We start from the raw sequence: 21,153 nt of genomic DNA, 5'->3' as shown, positions 1-21,153 counted from the left end.
GCTGGCATGGCTTGGGAGCTAAATTTAATTCCCTATGTGTTGGCTGTTTGCACTTATAATTTGAACAGGGGTTGAACAAAAGCATTTAATGATTGGAAATTAAATTGGTGACACATCATTGTGTCTTATCCTCCCCCGCTTTGATCAGACAAAGCTCAGTCAAGTAGACGTTTAAACATGAAAAAGGCAGATGGACCAGTAGCCTAGAACATAGGCCAGGGGTTGGCAAACTGTGGCCCACAGGCCAGAGCTGGCTTTCTGCCTTTTCTTCTACAGTCCTCAGCAGCTAAAATGGTTTTTGCATTTTCAAATCGTTGGAAAAAAATTGTGGAAATTTTTTCTCTTTTGTTATGTACATATCCCATAATGTTGTGTTTTTGCCTCTGGCCCCATAAAACCTAAAATATTCACTATCTGTCTCTTGCAGAAATATTGCTGATTCTTGACATAGGACTTTACCTCTTTGAGGTGAAATAGGAAGGATGTAATGTCTCCTTTATTCCGGAATATTTTATATTCTTTGTTTTGTTTTGCTTTGTTTTTCAAATTTTTATTTAAACTCTAGTTAGTTAACATACAGTGCAATATTGGTTTCAGGAGAATTCAGTGATTCATCACTTACATACAACACCCAGTACTCATCACAACAAGTGCCTTCCTTAATACCCATCACCCATTTAGCCTGTCTCCCACCCACCTCCCTACATCAACCCTCAGTTTGTTCTCTATATAGAGAGTCTCTTATGGTTTGTTTTCCCCCCCTCTCTCTTTTTCCCCGTCTCATATGTTCAATTGTTTTGTTTCTTAAATTCCAAATATGAGTGAAATCATATAGTTATTTGTCTTTCTCTGACTGACTTATTTCACTTAGCATAATACGCTCTAGCTCCATCCACATCATTGCAAATGGGAAGATTTCATTCTTTTTGATGACTGAATAATATTCCATTGTATGTATATATACCACATCTTCTTTATCCATTCATCAGTTGATAGACATCTGGCCTCCTCCATAGTTTGGCTATTGTTGATAATGCTACTATAAACATTGGGGTGCACACACCCCTTTGAATCTGTATTTTTGTATCCTTTGGGTAGATACCTAGTAGTTCAATTGCTGGGTTGTAGGGTAGTTCTATTTTTAACTTTTTGAGGAACTTCCATACTCTGTATGCTCTGGAGTGGCTCCATCAGTTTGCAATCCCATCAGCAGTGTAAGAGGGTTCCTCTTTCTCTGCATCCTCACCAACATACGTTGTTTCCCCGAGTGGTTCATTTTAGCCATTCTGACTGGTAAGAGGTGGTATATCATTTTGGTTTTGATTTGTATCTCCCTGATGATGAGTGATGTTGAGCACTTTTCATGTGTCTGTTAGCCATCCGGATGTCTTCGTTGGAAAAGTATTATGTCTTCTGTCCATTTCTTCACTGGATTTTTTGTTTTTGGGGTATTGAGTTTGATAAGTTCTTTATAGATTTTGGATACTAACCCTTTATCAGACATGTCATTTGCAAATACCTTCTCCCATTCAGTGGGCTGCCTTTTAGTTTTGTTGATTATTTCCTTTGCTGTGCAGAAGCTTTTTATCTTGATGAGGCCCCAATATGTTTGCGTTTGTTTCCCCTGCCTTTGGTGATGTGTCTAGCAAGAAGTTGCTCTAGCCGAGGTCAGAGAGGTTGCTGCCCGTTTTCTCCTCTAGGATTTTGATGGTTTCCTGTCTCACATTTAGGTCTTTTCATTCATTTTGAATTTATTTTTGTGTCTGGTGTAAGAAAGTGGGCCAGTTTCATTCTTTTGCATGTTACTGTCCAGTTTTCCCAACACCATTCATTGAAGAGACTTGCCTTTTTTCTATTGGGTGTTCTTTCCTGCTTTGTCAAAGATTAGTTGATCATTATTTTATATTCTTCTTCTTTTAGTTCAATATCACAGGCATTCTTGAGCAGAGCTTTGTGCACAAGCTATAGGGAAATGGAAGTAGATAAGGCAGATCACTCACTGGGGCCTTGGACTCCATGGCTTTTCCTCTTTCAGAGGAAGAGGGTTTTGTTCTGGAAGGAAAGGAAAATATTTCAGGGGCAACTATTCTGCAGTGAGCAGAGCAGACTCCTTTTTGAGTACCTGGCTTCTAATCACAGGCCCACCGTGAGCCTTGTCTGAGCTGGGTTCCATTATTGCGCAAATGTCTGAAGAAAGTTTCCATTTTGTTGAGAAAAGAAAGACTTCCTATTTTTTACAAGGCAGAGAAATTAATGGGGGAAAGAAGTTCTCCTTTCTATATCAAGAATGAAAGGGAGCTGTTTGAACAGACTTCAGGCAAGAATCAGCACTAACTGGGTGCTTGGCTGATAGCTGGGCTTTGTGGCTTCCTGTGCTATTAAAGCATTCTGGCCAACTCCTCCTGGCAGTCTGTCTTCTTCTGAAGGCTCAGATGTCTGACGCTGGACAGTGGGATGAGAGCTCAAAGGGAATATGCCCAGAGCATGAGCTCCTTCAGATCTCTGCTTCCAGCCAGAGCCAGGTGACAAGAGCCCAATCGTGAGCCAGCAGAGCGATGCCTGGCTTCCTCCCGCAGGCGGGCAGGTGAAGAGACCCCGTGCTCTGTGCTGCTGGTATCTGTGAACCCCATGGGCCGTCTTCTCCCTTGTAGAGATACAAAGTTGAATTTTTTCAGAGCACTTTTGGAAAAGCAAGTGCATCCAGGCCCTTGCCTTTCTCTTCTTTGTCGGTTCCAGGTCCTCTTCCTGTGGGACCCCACTCTTGTCTCTGGGCTGCCTTCTGCGTGGCTACCTCCCAGTCCTGCCTTGTCTTTTCTGCCTCAGAGTTCCTCTGTGTCCCTCCTCTGCCACTGCACTGGGCTCCTGGTATTTGGTCTCACCTGTTACTTTGCCTGGAAAGGCAACATGGGGATGTTGGGGGTTCTTTTGCTTCCCTTTACTTCCCAGGTATGGAATTCACAAGACAACAAATTTGTCCCCAGGAATGCCCTCTTAATACATCTAGGAGTAAATAGCTTCAATTTGGGTGTCTTGGGCTACCCCCGAAATGAGGGTATAAAACCAAGGCACAATAATGGCAGGGACAGTCCTTTTTTCTGGCTCGGACTTGCTTGGTTAAGTGGAGCCTCCAGGCCCCCTGAGAATTGCATGTCTCTGGGAATCTTGGTTTAGGCTTTGCATTCCTGAGGTGATACCCTCAGCCTAGACCTCTGAGGCTGTTTGATGGCTTTACCATCAAAGCCACTGCTGGGCCAACGCTGCTCAGCCTGCTGAGCCTGCAGGGCTATAGCTGGGGTGCAGAAGCCTTGCTGAGTCCCCAGCCTAGTGGGGAGACTCCCCCTTCTCCACTCTTGGGTCACTCCCCTTCAATTCTGTCTCAGTGTAGGGCAGCTGCATGTTGGACCCAAGTTGTGTGCCTGTCTTGCTAGAGATGGTGAATCTCTTTCCGGGGAGTTTCTCTGTCCCTCACAAAATTGACTGAGAGCTGCCTTCCCCCAGCCCCATCCTCCAGGTGTATGCAGACCTATAAGAAGAGAAGAGCATAGGCTCAGTCTAGAACCCCTGCTACACACACACACCTCTGTCTTTTTGCTTGCTGTGGGAAATGGACTGCCACACCCTCTTCCGCACGTTTCTGGTGTTCTGCTGGTGTGGACACTCAGCAAGCTCAGCTCGTTTTTCTCCTGTGGTGCCACACAAAGCACGTTTCAGTGAGAACCACTCTGTCTCCAAGGCCAGTTGTTAGGGTTCTCTGGAGAAACAAAATCAATAGCATACATATATAAGGAGATTTATTATAAGGAATTTGCTCATGTGATTATGGAGGCCAGTGAGTCCCAAATCTGCAGCATGAGCCAGACGGTAGACCAGAGACACCATCCAGATAGTGCTGGGTATTGGGACTGCAGTGGCGAATAAGGGTTCAGTCCTTGACCTTGAGGCACGTCCAGTCTGATGTATGCAATTATATTATCCTTCAGGATTTACAAACGGCATTCACAGATGTGACCTCATTTGAGTTTTACATGGACTCTTCACTTAGTGTCATTCTGATGTCCATTTTAGAGATGAGGAAGTGGAGGCCTGGAGACACTAAGCAATTTTCCTCATATTGTATCACTAATGGGTAGCAGAGCAGAGACTCCAATGCTTCTTTTTAAAATTTGAAAGCCCAAGCCCTTAGGTCACACATACAGTTAATGACTTAGGAAAAGCAAATACCATGTCAGATTTGATATAGCTCTTATTAAGTTGCATGGTGACGGTGCACAACATTGTAATTTTTCATGTACCTGTCTCTTATTGTCTAGACTATCAGCAGGGGTGGACAGGGTCTTACTAATGTTTAAATCCTCAGAGATAAGCAGAATGCCCAGTACCTAGTAGGTGTTCAGTAAACAGGTGTTGAATAAAGTGTTACTGAGGGTCCCTCATGAGCCAGATTCATTCTGAATTTCATTATGAGTGGGAAACCAGTCCGGGAGTCCAGGTGGAAGCTGCCAGATGAGAGGCAGTGCTGGGGATGAGGTGAGGGGCAGGCTGGAGGGCCAGTGAATGCCTTGCAGTGAGCTTTGATATTCAGTAATCCAGGCTTTGATTTCCATGCATGAGGTTCAATTGCTGCCTTTGTATGTGGATTCATCAGAAGGAGACTTTTCAAGTGGGTTTTTAAATGAAATCTGTATGGGAGGGATAGAAGTTAAGCCCATGGTTCCGGCTCCCTTTCCTGGACAAATTTCAGAGGAGATTCCTGCAGAAGTCAGGGGTCGTCAAAGCAGAAGCATTCCTGTGATTACCAGTGCCAGCCTGCAAGCTGGAAGGACATGTGCTGGCAAGCACTGGGGGCCAGGAGCAGCGGGGGGTTCCTTTCCTTTGATTTCCTTCCAGATCTTGTCAAGGTAGTCCGTGGCCACGAGCCTAGTGACAGTGGGGCTGTGGGGGTGGAGCGGGGAGGAGAAGGGACTCACTTTCCTACCAGAAAAGCTTTTTGTGACTGTTGGAAATGTGACAGAACTGTCCAAAGCACATGGCAGACCTAGCCATGCAGATTGGGGGAAATTGAGCCGTTGCTTCTACTGTTCTGTGACAACATAAAGCTGTAAATTGTCTTCTACAGAAAAAACAAAAAGAAAAATCATGAGCACCATATTGTGGACACGGATGCCACGTATTCAAGAGACCTGGGTTGCTTGCGCCCCAGTCCTCCCCTCTGGGCCCACCCTCACCACCTTTGACATCTATGTCGACAACCACAAGGATTTAAAGAGGGACGTTGTTGGATGCCTGGGTGGCTTAGTCAGCTAAGCATCCGAATCTTGATTTCAGCTCAGGTCACAATCTCACAGTATGCTGCGTTGGGCTCTGCACGGTCAGTGCAGGGCCTGCTTGAGATTCTCTCTTTGCCCCTTCCCTGCTGTGTGTGCACTCTCTCTCTCCCTCGAAATAAACCAATAAACTTGAAAAAAAAAAATCTTAAAGAGGGATGTTGTTGCCTTCTCATGTCAAACAGCAGTTTCTCCTCTGCCCAAGTACATTCTGTGGATCCATAACGTTGCTGCTAATAAGATGGTGAACCTTCATAATCAGTCCCTAAGCAGTTAACTTCTCATTGCACACAAAGCCAAGGCAAGTCTTTTTGAGGATCTTAATTTATTCAGTATCACTTACCACACTGATCAAATACAGAGGACAATGGCAGGAACACTTGAAGGAAATTCAAGTCATACACGTGTTCTTAATTAGCCGTGTGACTTTGAACAATAAATACATCACGTTGGACATTTATTTCTCCATATTGGGGTGGATTTATGAGGCAAGACCGAAGACAAGCAGGCCAGTTAGGAGTCCTTATCATAGGTCAGGCAGTTAAGGGTGGTGTTCAGGCTGGTGGTCAGGCAGGCCTGGGTTCGAATCCTGGTTCAGGTTTTGCAAGCACTGTGGCATTGCTGAGTTATGCAAACTGTCTGAGCTTGAGGATCTCTACAATGGGAATAACAGTCATCATGCTAACCAATTGGGCACACAGGGCTTCCAGTAGTAAGGGAAAAGGTGTTGAGTGTGCAGAGTCAAGGGCATGGACATCAGTGGTAACTCCTGCCCAGCAAGGCAGTCCCCCGGGCTTTCGAACTGCCCACAGAACACCAAGCACAAGAGATACTTACCACAGGACATTTCACAATTGCTTGTAATTAAAGATATGTCTTAGACTTCTCTTAAAAAAAAAAAAAGAACGGGACGCAGCCCTCTTTAGGGTAGTCTTTGAGTTTCCGACTGAATGTCAAATCAAACATAAGGTCTTCCACCCAAGTGCTATCTCTTGTTCCTGAACCACCAATTTCCTGGGTACAGGGTTATGTTGGAGCTTCTAGGCAGAGTCTAGTTTAGTGGGAGACAAGAGGGGGCCAGACCAGAGAACTGGTTGCATTTATGTGATGAAGAGCCTCACTTTGGACTTATGATCATCCTTGCAGGTGAGCTGATGTGAGCAGTCACACTGACAAGGATGAAAGAAGAATGCATCCTCAGGTAACTGTCGATGTGCCACCTTGCTTTGGCAATTCGTCACTTTTTAATATACTGGGATCTTAAAATTATGGCACTGTCTGGGGCCTCCTTTGATTTCCAGTAGGGTCTGGGCTTCGACGTGCATGCCTGTGAAGCTTCCAGGTGCCATTCGTTTAGCTCAAACCTATGCAGCTAATGGGGCCTGGCCACTCGGGAGGCAAATCTGTGCCTACTCCCGAAGGCTATGGATGTTTAAATGAAATTGCCCATCATACTTGCTTCACTGGGTCTTGAGCTGAAACACGAATTATCCAGCAGGACCAGAGAGAAGACCTGGGGATATGTGGGGGAGGGAGTTCCTCCTTGGAGCCACAGAGCCATATGGGGAGGAGGTTTATGGAAGCAGCCGGGCACTGTTGACCACAGGGGTGGTGGCAGCTGGAGGAGAACGGTGATGTCCAGGCTGTTTCTCTGCCATCTGTTGGGACCAGTGTACTTCTTATGACCCAAATCCTGGAAGTGTTGCAGGCAGGCAAGCTGATTAATTATTTCCCTGGGGTCTCCCTAGCAGAGGATAGAAATGATGCTTGGTGGGCGTGAAAGAGAGGCCAAACCTTTCAACTAGTAGGGAATTTGTTTCCTGCCTAACTGCAGCCACATGTGAAGGTATAGAAAACATATGTGCCTCTGATAAAAGATCACATTTAAAGACTAGAAAGAAACCAGCACAGCAAGGTCCTGTTTCTCATCAAACACCAAGCTCTGCGTTTCCAAATGCTCTGTGTTACTAGAGGGTGTTTAAGAAGCATTCCAACAGGGCTGGGCTCCATTTCTATCAGCACCTTGGGTGTGTTTCTGTTACCCACTGTTGCTCTCCAGTGTAATCAGTCATTTGCCATGGCGGTTCCTAAGCCTGGTAGCCTCTGTGGTCCACTGAGTCAAAATCCACAGGAGTAGCCAACAGAAACTGGAATTTTTCATTAGTCCTCTGGCTGATTTTTATGCAGGAAGGTTTTAAACTCTCTGTGAAATGAGGGATGGACAGGTTTGGAGAGAATGCATAAGGGACTGTGCTGACCTGCTGGTAGCACAGAGAATGTCACATAAATTTATATATATATATATATACATATATATATATATATATATACATATATATATATATATATATACACACACACACACACACATATATGTATATATATGCATATGCATATATATATGTATATATATGTATATGCATATATATATGTGTATATATATGCATATACATATATGAGTTTTTCCTTACACACAAGGAAGGAAAGGGATGGGGAAGTGAATGAATGATGGTCGGGAGGAATAAGAGATAGGCATTCATAAGAGTGGAGTGTCATTATAGGAGCAACAAACCCACCAAGAGTAGTCAGCCTTCAAAATAATAAACTACCAGTAGATGCCCATCTCTGTTAATGGAATCATCATTTATTTAGTCTCCCAGGCTATAAACCTTAGAGGTATCTGTGATTCCTCCTTTGCTCCTCTTTTCTCCTTCCATTCCAAGTGATCACTAAATCTTGTTCATGGATTGTGTTGCTCACGGCTGGTTGCTTTGCTCAAAGCCAGTCCTTCTTCCTCCTGTGTTAATAGGCCTCAGGGTTAACTTGAGAATTAGGAAGAAAGAGTCCAGCTGGATTCTTGCAGTAGCTTCTTCAGTGGTCTTTTGGTCAACAGACTCTCTTCTTTCACTCATCTACCATGACTTGGGAATGATTGTCCTCTAAAAATTCTAGGAAACTTATTTTTCTGCCTAGGAAAAAAAATCTCTCTGTTTATTGCAAACAGGATAAAATATAAACCCCTTAGTATGGTTCTCAAATTGGTCCTGGAGTTCTCCAAAGTCATCTCTGTAGCAAATTAAAGGTGGTGGAAAATTCCTTGACACTCATCCCATGGAAGGGTGGGGTCTGTGTGCCCTCCTTTTGTTTCTGAGTGGGCTTTGTGACTATTTTTACCATGGTCACATGTTGGAGGTGACCCTTTGCCTATTTCTGGTCCATGCATTAAGAAGATGTCAGTTTCCATTTTCTGCCACTTAGGATATTTTATTATTCCTTTTTCAGAGCGCTCTGAGATGCTGTGTAAGAAGTCCAACTACCCTGAAAGGGCATAGATGTTCTGTTGTTGATTTCAGTGGTGCCTACCTTTTCTATCTACCTTGCATACTAATATCTGAGTGAAGCCATTTGGGCTAGTATAAAAGACCGATATCAATGAGTGACCCTAACTGATGTCATTTGGAGCATAAGAATCTCCCAGCTGAGTTCTGCCCAAATTCCTGAACCACAAAATTGTCAGGTATAGTAAAAATAATTGTTTTAAGCCTCTAAGTTTTGGGGGTAATTTCTTGCTCAGCAACAGACAACAGTCTCCTATCAATCTTCCCAAGCGACCCACTCCCCAGTTACATGGAACTACCATCAGTTTCCTAAACACATTAAAACTCTCATGCCAGGAGTGGCCTTCTTCACCTTCCTTACTTGGAAAAATCCTGCTCATTCTTCAGATACAGCTCACATATTAGCTCCTTTCTGAAGTCATTATTGAACAAATGAATGAAAGAAATCCTTTCTATTCCACACTACATTGCCACAGGTTCTTGAAAAGTACGGTTAACCGTCGGACTTCAGCTCATGTCATGATCTCACAGTTGGTGAGTTTGAGCCCCACATTGGGCTCTGTGCTGACAGCTCAGAGCCTGGAACGTGCTTTGGATTCTGTGTCTCTGCCCCTCCCCTGCTCATGCTCTGTGTCTCTCAGTCTCTCAAAAGAATAAAATAAAATGTTAAAAAAAAAGCAACAGGGAACTGCTCTTAAGTGTTGGGCTTCTTTGAAAGTCTGGTAATTCCTGGAGGGTAGGAGTTGTGTCTTCTTCAGTTTCGCATATCCAGGGCCAAATACAGTGCCTGGTACATAGAGGGTACACAATAAATGTTTGTAGAACGATGGGAGGACCCAAGAAGCAAATAAAACCATGAAAAGCATTTTGGTCTCTGTATTTTTTGAAGGTTTAATCATGCTTTCCTGGGTTCTTCCAGTTAGAGTTACACATGAAATAGACTATGGGCTCTTTTGGTCTTTTGTGAAACCCTGAGTGTTTGGCAGCTTGACGAACTAGATTGGCTTGTCAGTGTGTTGGAAAATAATTGTCCAACTACCTGGAAGAGGGAGGCACTCATGAAATATAAGTCTGATGGGTTGTGGGTGGTGAATTGACATTTTCTGAGGTTTAACGAGGCAACAAGATTAATAAAAAGAGCTTTGGTGAGAGAGGAGAGATTGTTGCTCGGCCTGGCCTCAGTTCTGTCACTGAAGGATCTGGCCAATTTGCTTTATCTCTTTGCGTCTTAATTTCTTATGAAAAGGGGCACTGGGTCAGATGACATGTCATGTATCTTCCAGCTCTGACATTCTGTAAACCCAGCACTAACCTGGACTATTTCACTTGTATTATCTAAATGGGATAGCTGAGGGGCACCTGGGTGGCTCAGTTGGTTAAATGTCCGACTTCGGGTCAGGCCATGATCTCACTGCTTGTGGATTCAAGCTCTGGGTCGGACTCTGTGCTGACAGCTCAGAGCCTGGAGCCTGCTTCATATTCAGTGTTTCTCTTTCTCTCTGCCCCTCCCCCACTTGCACTCTGTCTCTCTCTCAAGTATAAGTAAAAAAAATAAAAAAAAAATTTTTTTAAATGAGATAGCTGAATCCCGCCTGAATCTCTACCTCCTCATCCCTTTGCTGACTCCTTAACCCTTTGTGCTTTGATGGCCCTCATGGGGAATCACATGCTTTAGAAGATCTTCCCTGGGTGGAAGTTTCTGTGTGGGTGTAGATCAGCTCTGTAGACCGGGGTTGTTCCTGTTAATGGACTGATTTCCCTATAGATTATTTGAGGGATTCTTTATAGAACACCTTTAATTCCCTCATATATCCCAAGATGTCCCAGACTGGCTTGCCAAGGAGTCTGAAATGCTAGTTTGAATTTTCCCCTTAAGGCATTGAAGGCTCTTCGTTCAAATGCAAACATAATTAAAACATTAGCAGCCATTAAAACCTTATTTGAATGAGCTTATCACATCAGCTCCCTCACTCTGATTTCTCTAGAGCTTTTATATCTATTGTCCCGTCTAAATCTGCGCAAGAATTTATTTTGCAGATGTAGAAATTGAGTGTTTTAGCAGGGGGAAATGCACATCATCCACTCCAGTTTCCTGATTCCTAATCCCACTATACTTTTTTACATTGCTTTTACAAGCAGGGTCCCAAGGAAATGAAAATAAGGACAGGTATATTTTGATGGAAGGAAGAAAAGAAATGGGGAGAAAGTCTCCTTACCCCCCAAACCAGCACGCTCCAGAGCTTCGGGAATTGCTTAGAATAGCAGCAAGCAGGATCAGCACGAAGGCACTGTCTGCCTGCAAGAGGGTCATAAAGGGACCTTAAGAAAGATGAATGGAGGTATCTAGAAGACCCATTTGGCCAGTGGGGTATCATGGACTGGACTTTGGCTAAGAATATTTGGCAGTGTGGCCTTAAGGAAATCACTTAACTTCTCTGAGCCAAGTTTCCTCCATGTTGAAAATAAGGATCATAACACCTACCTTGTAGAGTTATTGTGAAATGGCAATGCCATTTATTGAAAAATATTGAAGTCTTCCCACTCAGAAATTGGTACCTTCCGCTAGTATCAATATTGCTTTTATCGTATCATCATTGAGACTCCTGGTAGACGAAAACTGCTAGACTCACGCCCCAATCGATATGATGGTTTATTTCCTAAAGGCAAGTAGACAGGATGATTAATTTGAACGATCTCTTAATGTGTAGGGATGCATTATTTCACTCAGATTTGGGTCTCATCCTTGCAGAGGTATGTTCTTGGTATCTAGTAGTGTATTTATTTCATAGAGTGTTGATGATGAGGGCTTTTACTGAAGGCTCACATATTAATAAATTATTGCTGCCAACCATAAGCTGGAAAATGCACCGGTCTCATTTCTCCAGGGGGAATATCACACTGAAGATTTAGCTGACCTGTATCAATACCTTGATTGCACCACTCTTCTGTTTCTTTCTTTGGGTTTGCTTTTCCCTCTGCCTAGAACACCCTCCTCCCAAGCCTACTTTTGCTGGGCTCTTTTCCAACTCCAAGTCTCAGTGTAAATGCCACTCCTTCTGGGACACCGTCCTTGATGACCTGGACTGGGGTGGGACTCCTTGACTCTTCCCCTGAACTTCTGCCATCATGACACTCATCATACCCCATGTTAATTCCTCTTTCTGTTGGTTTTCTCCATGAAAATGTAGGGGCTGTGAGGGCAAACATGTCTTCCTTCTTCATCACTGTGTCCCTTGTACCTAGTTTAAGCCCCAGCAAATATTTGTTAAATGGATGAACGAGGATATCAACTTGTTCCAAGAAAAATTAGGGTCAATTTCTAAAAAAAAATGCAATAGGGTAAAGAGAAGAATGGATGTTCAAATACAACTAAGTATAGGAAAACGAATGTTCAGATCAGGAAATGGGAGATAGGATCAGGGAGAAGGAATATGCAGAAGCCACAGGGCAGGAACAATTGAAAGGTGGCTAATGTGGCTGGCGGAGTGGGCAAGGAGGTGGGTGGTGGGAGATGAGGCCAGTGAGGAAGGCAGGGGCTAGACCACGTAGGAAAACGTAGCTTGGATTCTAAGTCTGGTGAAAAGTCATTGGTTTATGGAGGACATGGAGGGAGGAGGAAGAAAGGGTGATTTACTGGTGAAAGAGAATTAAATTTTTATTTCCAACAATAGAAAGAAAATATATAGTGTCTAAGTTGGGGGACCATGAATACTAGGACTGGGGGTAGGTTAGGAGGAGGACAGATCACGTGCTTTTTGTAATTTACTTAAGTACTGCTTGGCTTTTAAGCTTCTATGTACATGTTTTATTTTCTTATAAATTTAATGTTTCTTAAAAAAGAAAAAAGAACAAAAGAAAAGGTGAGCTGCCTCATGTTCCCTGTCTCTATCCAGAAGAGGGGTGGGTTTACAGTGAAGTCAGTGGAGCTTAATTTTCTAAAATCTCATCTGCCAAAGCCTAGAGGGCCCCTGCAATGTTCGCTTGCCATTGATTTTTACAAAATTTGCAAAATTAAGGTATTTGGACTCAGGTGGATTAAGACCATTGTCTTTTCCCACTCTGATTACCCCCTCTGTCACATTTCCCCCTATAGGACATTGCTTGAGGGGTTTCACGCATTTTGAGGGTCCAGTTAAGGGAACTGAGTTGGGGCTCCCTCTGCTCTGTGCTTACTACGATCCATTTAGGTAGTTCTCAGCCACTTCTGTGTGTGATTTTGTTTTCACTGGCTGTCCCACCATTGAGATGGCCTCCAGGAATACCCTACCATCTGGGCTGATTCACGAGGTGTCCTGACACAAAATTCAGGGGCATAGGTGGTCTCACAATTGAACTTGTCCTAGGGTTTCTTGCACAGGAGCTGTGTGAGGGTATCTACATTTAGTCACTATGCAAGAAGACTTAAAATCTTGAAGTCTTACAACTCATACATGAAGTAAACTTAATAGAGGTTTTCTCAGATTTCAGCACAATCCCCAAATGTATAATATTACCAATGCTGGGTTGAGAAGCTGAAAGGAACTTTTCTAAACTATCAATAAAAATACAATTTTCAGTCAGCATGCCAGATGAAGACTGAATTATCTTTCTTTTAAAAATTAAAAAAAAATGTTTATTTTTGAGAGAGAGAGAGAGAGAGACAGAGCATGAGTGGGGGAGGGGCAGAGAGCAAGGGAGACAGAATATGAAGCAGGCTATAAGCTCTGACTGAGCTGTCAGCACAGAGACCGACCTGGGGCTCGAACTCATGACTGCGAGATCATGACCTGAGCTAAAGTTGGACACTTAACCGACTGAGCCACCCAGGAGCCCCCTGAATTATCTTTCTATTCCCTGTACAGATAATATTATAAAATAGAGGTGATTAAAGGTATGCAGATAAAATATCTAGGAGAAAAACTATTATAGCTATATGCCAGGCAATTAATTAATGAAAGCATGCTTTCTTTTCAGTGGGGTTTGTGAAGTTTGTAGTATTAGCTTTTGAAAACTTGCACTTTTCTGTAATTTCTTTTCTAATGCTAATTAAATATTTTTGTACCTGATTATGTATCATAATCTTGCATTCTTTTTCTTAAATGGTTTCCCTGATTTTTATAAGCCTCAGGTCCCCAAAACCTGATCTGCCTCTAAAGGAGTTTCCCCTATGTCAAATGTTGTAGGGATTAGGAAAATGTTCTTTGAAGGGTCTGATTAGTGTGAATGGTGAAGAAGAAGGCTTGGGGGACCAGGAACACTTATTGTAGGTCTTAAAAACCTAGGCTGGAGACTTTTGTTTTTCAATTGAGGTGAAATTCACATAACAGAAAATTAGTCCTTTTAAAGTGTCCAATTTAGTGGCATTTAGTACATTCACTGTATTATGCAACGGCCACCCCAATCTAGTTCTGAAACATTTTCAACACTCCACAGGAGAGCGGTATCCATTAAGCAGGCACTTCCTGTTCCCATGCACCCCTCAGCCCCTGGCAACCATCAGTCTGTAGTCTGTCTCTATGGATTTACCTATTCTGGATATTTCATCTAAATGGAATCATTCAATATGTGATCTTTTTTTAATTTGGCTTCTTTCACTTAGCATAATGTTTTCAAGCTTCATCCACATTGTAGCATTATCAGTACTTCATTCCTTTTAAATGATGTGCTGGAGTATGTATGTGTGTGTGTGCATATTGTGTGTGTGTGCATGTACGTATGTGTGCACGTGCATGAATGTATATTTCGATAGAGCTCATTTGGAAACCATTTTCTAATTTAGCTGAGTTGAAAACATTTATGCAGAGCCTATCATGTGCCAGGTACTGAGCTAGGGACTGCTCTACTTTCTTTATAACCACAGTTTCTGGATGAAAAAAAATGAACCTGAGGGTTCTCCCTTATATCCAGGAGCCTGTGCCAAACCTCGTGAACCCTAACATCATGAGCTCAGACTTACAACCTACTCTAGCCCTCTATAGAATTTTTTCCCCCAGGAAATTTTGTCATCCTTTTACCAGTATTTGGGGGGAGGGGGGAGAAGGTAGCTAGGGGAGGATGTACAATTTATATCAGGATAACTGCCCAGGGTTGAATTGACATAGGAAAAGAAGGCAATAACCTATAAATTTCATGACAGCACTTGGAATTTCCTCTGACTCATTGCCAGGATAGCTCCCTGTTGGAGAGGTGGAGAAGAGGCTCACATTGGCAGCCACATAGCCAGGCACCGTGCTGTTGTCCTCTCCTTGTGTTAACTTTTATGGCCTTTGCAAGTGACCTTGGGATTTGTTAAAGCAGTGCATAAATACATTAATATATGGTATCATGGACTGAATGTTTGTGTCCCCGCCCCTCAAATTCATATGTTGAAGCCCTATTCCCAGTGTAGCATCATTGGAAGGTGGGGCCTTTGGAAGGTAAGTAACTAAGTTTAGATGAGGTCATGAAGGTGGAGTCCCCTTTATAAAGGAACCAGTATCCTTATAAGAAGAGGTCATGTGAGGACACAGCAAGAAGGCAACCATATGCAAGCCAGAAAGAGGGTCTTCACCAAGAAGTGAATGTGCTGGCACCTCGATCTAGGACTTTCCAGCCTCCAGAACTGTGAGAAATATGTCTGTTGTTTAAGTCATCCAGTCTTTTGTCAACCAGCAACACATAGTAGATTGATACTACTCTCATTTGCTCTTGGATTTTCTATCTGTTTGCCCTTCTGTGAGTACCATTTGGGAGGTTGGTGGCCCAACATCTCTGAAGCTGGTGGGCAAGCGGGAATCAGAATCTGATGTGGACTATGACCTGCCAGGTTCTTCTTGCATCTGCCTTTGTCAGTTCATTCTTCCCCGGGCAGGGAAATAGCCGATTCACTGAACAGCCAACCCCTGTGTGTTGAGCCCTCTCTGTGAGCTGAATCCTGGGCTTGGCACCAGCAGAGCTGTTTCTTGAAGCCACACAAATACTCCAAAAAGAGGGATTATTATCATCTCCATTAAAGACAATGAAATCAAGACTCAGGGAAGTGAAGGAGTCTCTAAGAGTTCACAATTAGTAAGCAACAGAGCTGGGATTCAAGCCCAAAGCAGCCTCCTTGCAAGTGTGATGTTCTTGATTTATATCCTAGCTAAGGAATGCAGCCTGCCCCCAGAACTGCCAGGGGTTAAAAGAAGATATTCTTTCGATTTTGGAATTCCTCGGGCCCAAAGTTGTTGCTGCATTTTGTATGCAAGGGAGTTTTTAATTTTTTCTTTTAAATTTGGGAGATGTTTCCTCATACAAGGAACAATAAAATTTGGATTTAAGCGTCAATTAATGCACTGAGACAGGGAACCCCAACGTACAGCTGGAGAGCGGGAAAGCTTGCCAGGAGAGGCATTCATCTTGGAAGTAATCGTGTATTTTACTTGGCTTTGGCTTTCTGGAACGAGATCTTTGAAAAAGGGCTTTTAAATTTTACATCACTTTCAATTCGGTGGTGTGGACTCTGCCTTTGCGTGAGCCATGGTGGGGACATTTATCTCAATAGAGAACAGAGAGTTGATGAACCATAAATTCTCCCACTCAGCACCCTGTGTTGGGTTTTCGTTTCTCACCACTCAGATGGGAGCTTCTCTTCCTTAACTAGTCACTCAGGCTGCAGCCAGCAGGGGCCTGGAGAGGCCCTGGGGAGACCAGGAACCAGGCCCAGGGGGCAGCACCAGCTCTTCCCGCTGGGCACATGTTGCATATTTCCTGCTCTCTCAGATACCTGTCTTTCTGCCCTGCTTGGGCAAGTTATTTATGCAAGGGGAACATTTACTGAGTCCCCCACTCTCCTGGGTCAGCATCATGTGGCAGATTTATGAAGAGGGGAGGAGCATTCTGGTTCCTCTGAAATTATGCACCAGTCTGGACCCCATGTTTCACCCCAGAAGGTTGGGGCCATCTCTGTGCAAACTGGTATGACACCCCAGTAGGCTCCTTGTTGGAGTTTTCATCTCTCCTGGAATATTTTCTTCCCTCCCTGCCTTCAAGTACCTGGCAGTCTTCTGTTTACTCTCCTATCTGCTCTTACGTTATGCTTACACTTGCTCTTCCCTTACTAAAATGTACTCTGCCAGAAAATTCTTCTTTCAAATTGAAATAGATCAAGTTTAAACCAAGTTTGTCCAAAAAATTCAATAATTTGGACTCTGCCTAACAGCTTTGGCCTTGATAAAACAGCCATGTCATACTCTGGACAGCTTGAACACTGAGTGAGTCATTTTCTTGACCCTGTCACCTCAGGGCCTTTGCACATGTTGTTCCTTGTGCCTAAAACGATTTTTCTTAGCCCTCCTTAACTTTTGCCTCACTGCCACTATTTAGTCTTCCCTTCCTCAGGGAAAACTTGTTCTGACCCCCCCAAGGCTAGGCTGGGAGCTCATTGCTCTCTGCCCTTCCTACTTAATGTTTCCTGTTTTCTTGTTAGTCTCCCTCAGTAAACTGGGAGCTCCTCAAGAGGAGGGAGTATAACCCTCCACCTCGCAGAGTCATCCATTAAATGTTTTTGAATAAAGGAATAATGAATGATACACAAGTGATCACTATTCTTGTTTCTTTCAGAAATCTGTACTTCAACAGGCTTAACTCTAAAGTGACTTTGAGATCAATAAAAGAAATCCACATTTCCCTAGTTTGCATTTGACTCTTTAGGGAGGTGGGTGGTGGCTTCAGAAATGAGATTCCAGCGAAGGAGCTGTCCAGAACCCATGGGCACTACAATGCGTTTTGCTTGAAAGAGGTCAAGTTTGATATGACCGACCAAATCAAGAAAATTAATGCAAATTTTAGGGTGGAGAGTGTGGACGGTAAAGACGTTTTGAAGGATGTGCAGAATGCAAACAGGGCTCTTTCTGCTGCATCTGTTGCCACACAGTTGGGCATGGACACTAGCACCCCTGTGACAGTGGCCACAGGGAAACCCAACTGCTCCATTATTGTGTGTGTCAGAGATGCTGATCAACTCTGCTGCTTGGTTGCCTTTTCTGCCTCCATTTCTCACAGGGCATCGCTTGGGAGAAGCTGGGGCACATGGGAAACGCTAGTTGCAAGGGGGTTGGGAAATTAAGCCTTTAGCTCTCTAGCTGGGTACATGGGAGGGTGCCATACATGGTGGCTGGAGGACTGAGTGTTCAGTCTGTAATATTTGTCCTAATGTGACATGGAAAATCCAACTGAGGATGCGGAATTTAGCATAATTACCTTTAAGCTAGCCCCAACTCCGTGTTTATAAAACAGTAGTTATTATTCAGTGTGACCCCATTTTGATTAGAGAGAAAATGACTGTATATGTGTTTGCATAAACATTGACAAAAGTATACTTGTCTAAGCATCTTAGGTTAGATCATGAAGGCTGCTCTGGGTTTGAGCATTGACAAAAACAAAGACCAGACTTGGCTGGGTTCCTTTTACTTCATTCTGCCCAAATAGTGGCCTAGTGGTCCAAAGCACATGATTGAGATCCAGGATGCATGATGGTGTAGGGGGATGTGGCTTCTAGGGAACTCTTTAGTTCCTCAAACAGAGCATGGGCTTCAGTCAGGTCAGAGGATCCTAGAACCACTTAACTTAATCCTTTAAAGACAGGCAGGACTGGGGACAGGCCAGCCCATGTTATCTAATGTTTACCTGAACCTAATATTTCAGGTTCTTAATTTCTTGCTACATCGCAGTTATATAACTAAAACTCTCTACTTTTATTTCTTGCTCTTGGGCCTCCCTCACTTTTGAGTACAATATTCCTACTATGGCTTTCCACTGCAAACACTGATGTTCTCAAGTGGGACATGAAGGGAGGAGGGAGAGACCATTATTGTCCAGTTAGATGTTACAGATGAACTTTTCAAATTACCTCGTATAATATTCATATAATCATAAAGCTTCCATCTTTAGCTTTCCCAAAATGTATAGTTTTAAGTAGTCAGTGATCGAGAATTTCAACAAAATAGAAACATACTGGACTATTAAAAATCTTTTAGGGCCAACGGGTGAATTTCAGATACCAGCATTACTAGGTTTGGATGGGATGGGAGGAAGTGGAGGAAATTCAAGGTCGTTGGGCATATGAAATGTTACATTCAGGGGCACCTGGGTGGCTCAGTCGGTTGAGCATCTGACTTTGGCTCAGGTGATGATCTCACAGTTCCTCAATTCAAGCCCCACATCAGGCTCGCTGCTGTCAGCACAGAGCCCACTTCAGGTCCTCTGTCCTCTACCCCTGCCCTGCTTTTGCACCCCAGCTTGTGCTCTCTCTCTCTCAAAAATAAACATTAAAAAAATCTTGAAAAAAAAAGAAGCGTTCCATTCACACTCACTGAAATGATGAATGCTAAGAGGAACTGGTCTGAGAAAGGAAGAACATTCCTCCTCCAACTCCTCTTTTAAGGACATGTGGTGTCCTGGCCAAGAGCATGGGTTCTGGCCTGGGCCAGCAGGCTTCAAGTCCTGGTTTATCACTCATTAGTCTTAGGGTCTTGGAAAATTTACTTAATCTCAATGTGCCTGATCTTTAGAGTAGGGTTTAATAATAGTGTTTTCTTCAAAGGGTCATGATGAGGACTAGATGAGGTAATTTGTGTGAAAGTGCTTAGTCCAAAACCTGGCACACAGTGAATATTCCATATATGCTGGATATAATTATTACTGTACTAAGGCCTTTGGCAGGGGAAGAGATTTTGTGCTAGGGACAGGGGCATGGTACAGATGTCTGGTGCTTAGAAAAAATAAATGCCTGTCACTTATAAGACCAAGTTGAAGAAACACACCAAAAAAATCCACAATTGATTGTGATGGCTGAAGATACTCCAAGGACCATGGTATTTTGGAGGAACTTAACCAGTCATTCTAACAGTCATTTTTCTCCAAATGGATTTGAGGCATAAAATGGAGGATATGTGTACAATGTGTTTGATAAAACTGAAATCTGACATTAAGACAAAAGAAAAGAGGAAGGATGTAAGTTACAAAGTGAAATAGATGTGATTGAATTTCAACATTCCATCAGGCAATTTGTAGAGATAAATGGAATGCCTTAGCTATCTTCAGTTGAGTTTTTATATGGTGAGGGTAGAGCGGAAAGGGGTGGGAAGAAGGTGAGTAGGACAGAAGAATGTTCTGCCGTGGCTGAGGAAGCAGGAAAAGCTTGTAAGGCAGGGGGGTTAGTAAAAGAGGCACAGGCCAAATTAGTAAACTTAGTGATGCTAATGTGAATGTGATTTTAAATTTAATGATTTTAGCTGAATATTTTGTAAGACGGTTTGACAGCAGTGATGAAGTCTCATTCTGTCTTTGCCCTAATTGCATTCCTGACCACAAATATTCATCTTCCATATCATGGGCTGATCCATCCATCCATCCATCCATCCATCCATCCATCCATCCATTCATCTGTATTTTTAGTCTCCAGATAAAATAGAGCATAACACAGAAGGATCAGGCAGCATTTGTGCCCAAACCAGCATATGGTTTCTAGCTAGGCCATTGGGAGTCACCCTTTTGATGTCAGGAGATGAACTCTGCTTTGAAACTGTTGTTTTCCACTCAAATAAGAAACTTTTCTGCCTTTCATCATCTCCTTCCTATGATAGGTGTGATTAACAAAAGTTTGATGACTAATGGAATAAATACATATGATTGAACAATGAACATTACTTGATTAATCCCCTTCCAAGGCTTTATCTTTAGACCCCGTACGTGGCCCTACCACACCACTGCTTGCTGAAACACATCAGAAACTCATCTTTTGAAGTCACCTTCAGTTTGTTGGTTGGATCTGATGATTTCTGGGGTGTCAGAGGTCTTTCATGGTTCGTTTCAATTTGGGGATCAGCTAGATGTCATGAGATGGCAAAGTGAAACCAAGAATTGCTGTGTGCCTTGAATATTTTTATTGGTCAGAAATTGTAAGATGGTGAATGGTTTTATGATTACATATATATATATTTTTTTTTTACGTTTATTTAATTTTTGAGAGACAGAGACGGAGCATGAGCAGGGGGAGGGGAAGAGAGAGAGAGGGAGTCATAGAATCTGAAGCAGGTTCCAGGCTCTGAGCTGTCAGCACAGACCCCGACGTGGGGCTCAAACTCATGAACTTTGAGATCATGACCTGAGCTGAAGTTGGACGCTTAACCTACTGAACCACCCAGGTGCCCCGGTTTTATGATTTTAATGATGAATATTACGCTGTTCAAAATTGTTGCTAACATGAATGAAGCTATTGATGGACTGGAGTAAATCAGTCAAGATGTGACATATTCCTGGTGGAATTTTCCTGGAATAAACCCCATCCACTGAGGTTCTCTCCTTACCCTGATCATTAATCTTCTCTAACTTCTAGAGGCCACCTCCATTCTGTGGCTTGTGACCCCTTCCTCCATCTTCACAGCAAGCAGCAGGGTCTCCTCAAATTTTTCTCGGACTGTCCTGCTTCCTTCATTCCTTCATTCACTTATGCAGGCCCTTATGCTGGGCCCAGCTGGATAATCCAGCACAAT

At 43.2% G+C, this 21,153-nt stretch overlaps 1 long non-coding RNA gene across 3 annotated transcripts in view; it reads left to right on the top strand.

The window, feature by feature from the left end:
* Positions 1-21,153, top strand: part of LOC122211048 — a 120,251-nt gene that overhangs the window by 17,192 nt on the left and 81,906 nt on the right. For all 3 annotated transcript variants that reach the window (XR_006198438.1, XR_006198437.1, XR_006198439.1), the window contains exon 2: positions 6,471-6,525. This is a non-coding gene — a long non-coding RNA (uncharacterized LOC122211048). The remainder of the gene's footprint in view (positions 1-6,470; positions 6,526-21,153) is intronic.

Source organism: Panthera leo, chromosome F2 (assembly GCF_018350215.1).
Source record: "Panthera leo isolate Ple1 chromosome F2, P.leo_Ple1_pat1.1, whole genome shotgun sequence".
NCBI classification, from domain to species: Eukaryota; Metazoa; Chordata; class Mammalia; order Carnivora; family Felidae; genus Panthera; species Panthera leo.
The sequence above is the reverse complement of the archived record's forward strand: the minus strand, read 5'-3'. Positions and strand labels throughout refer to the sequence as shown.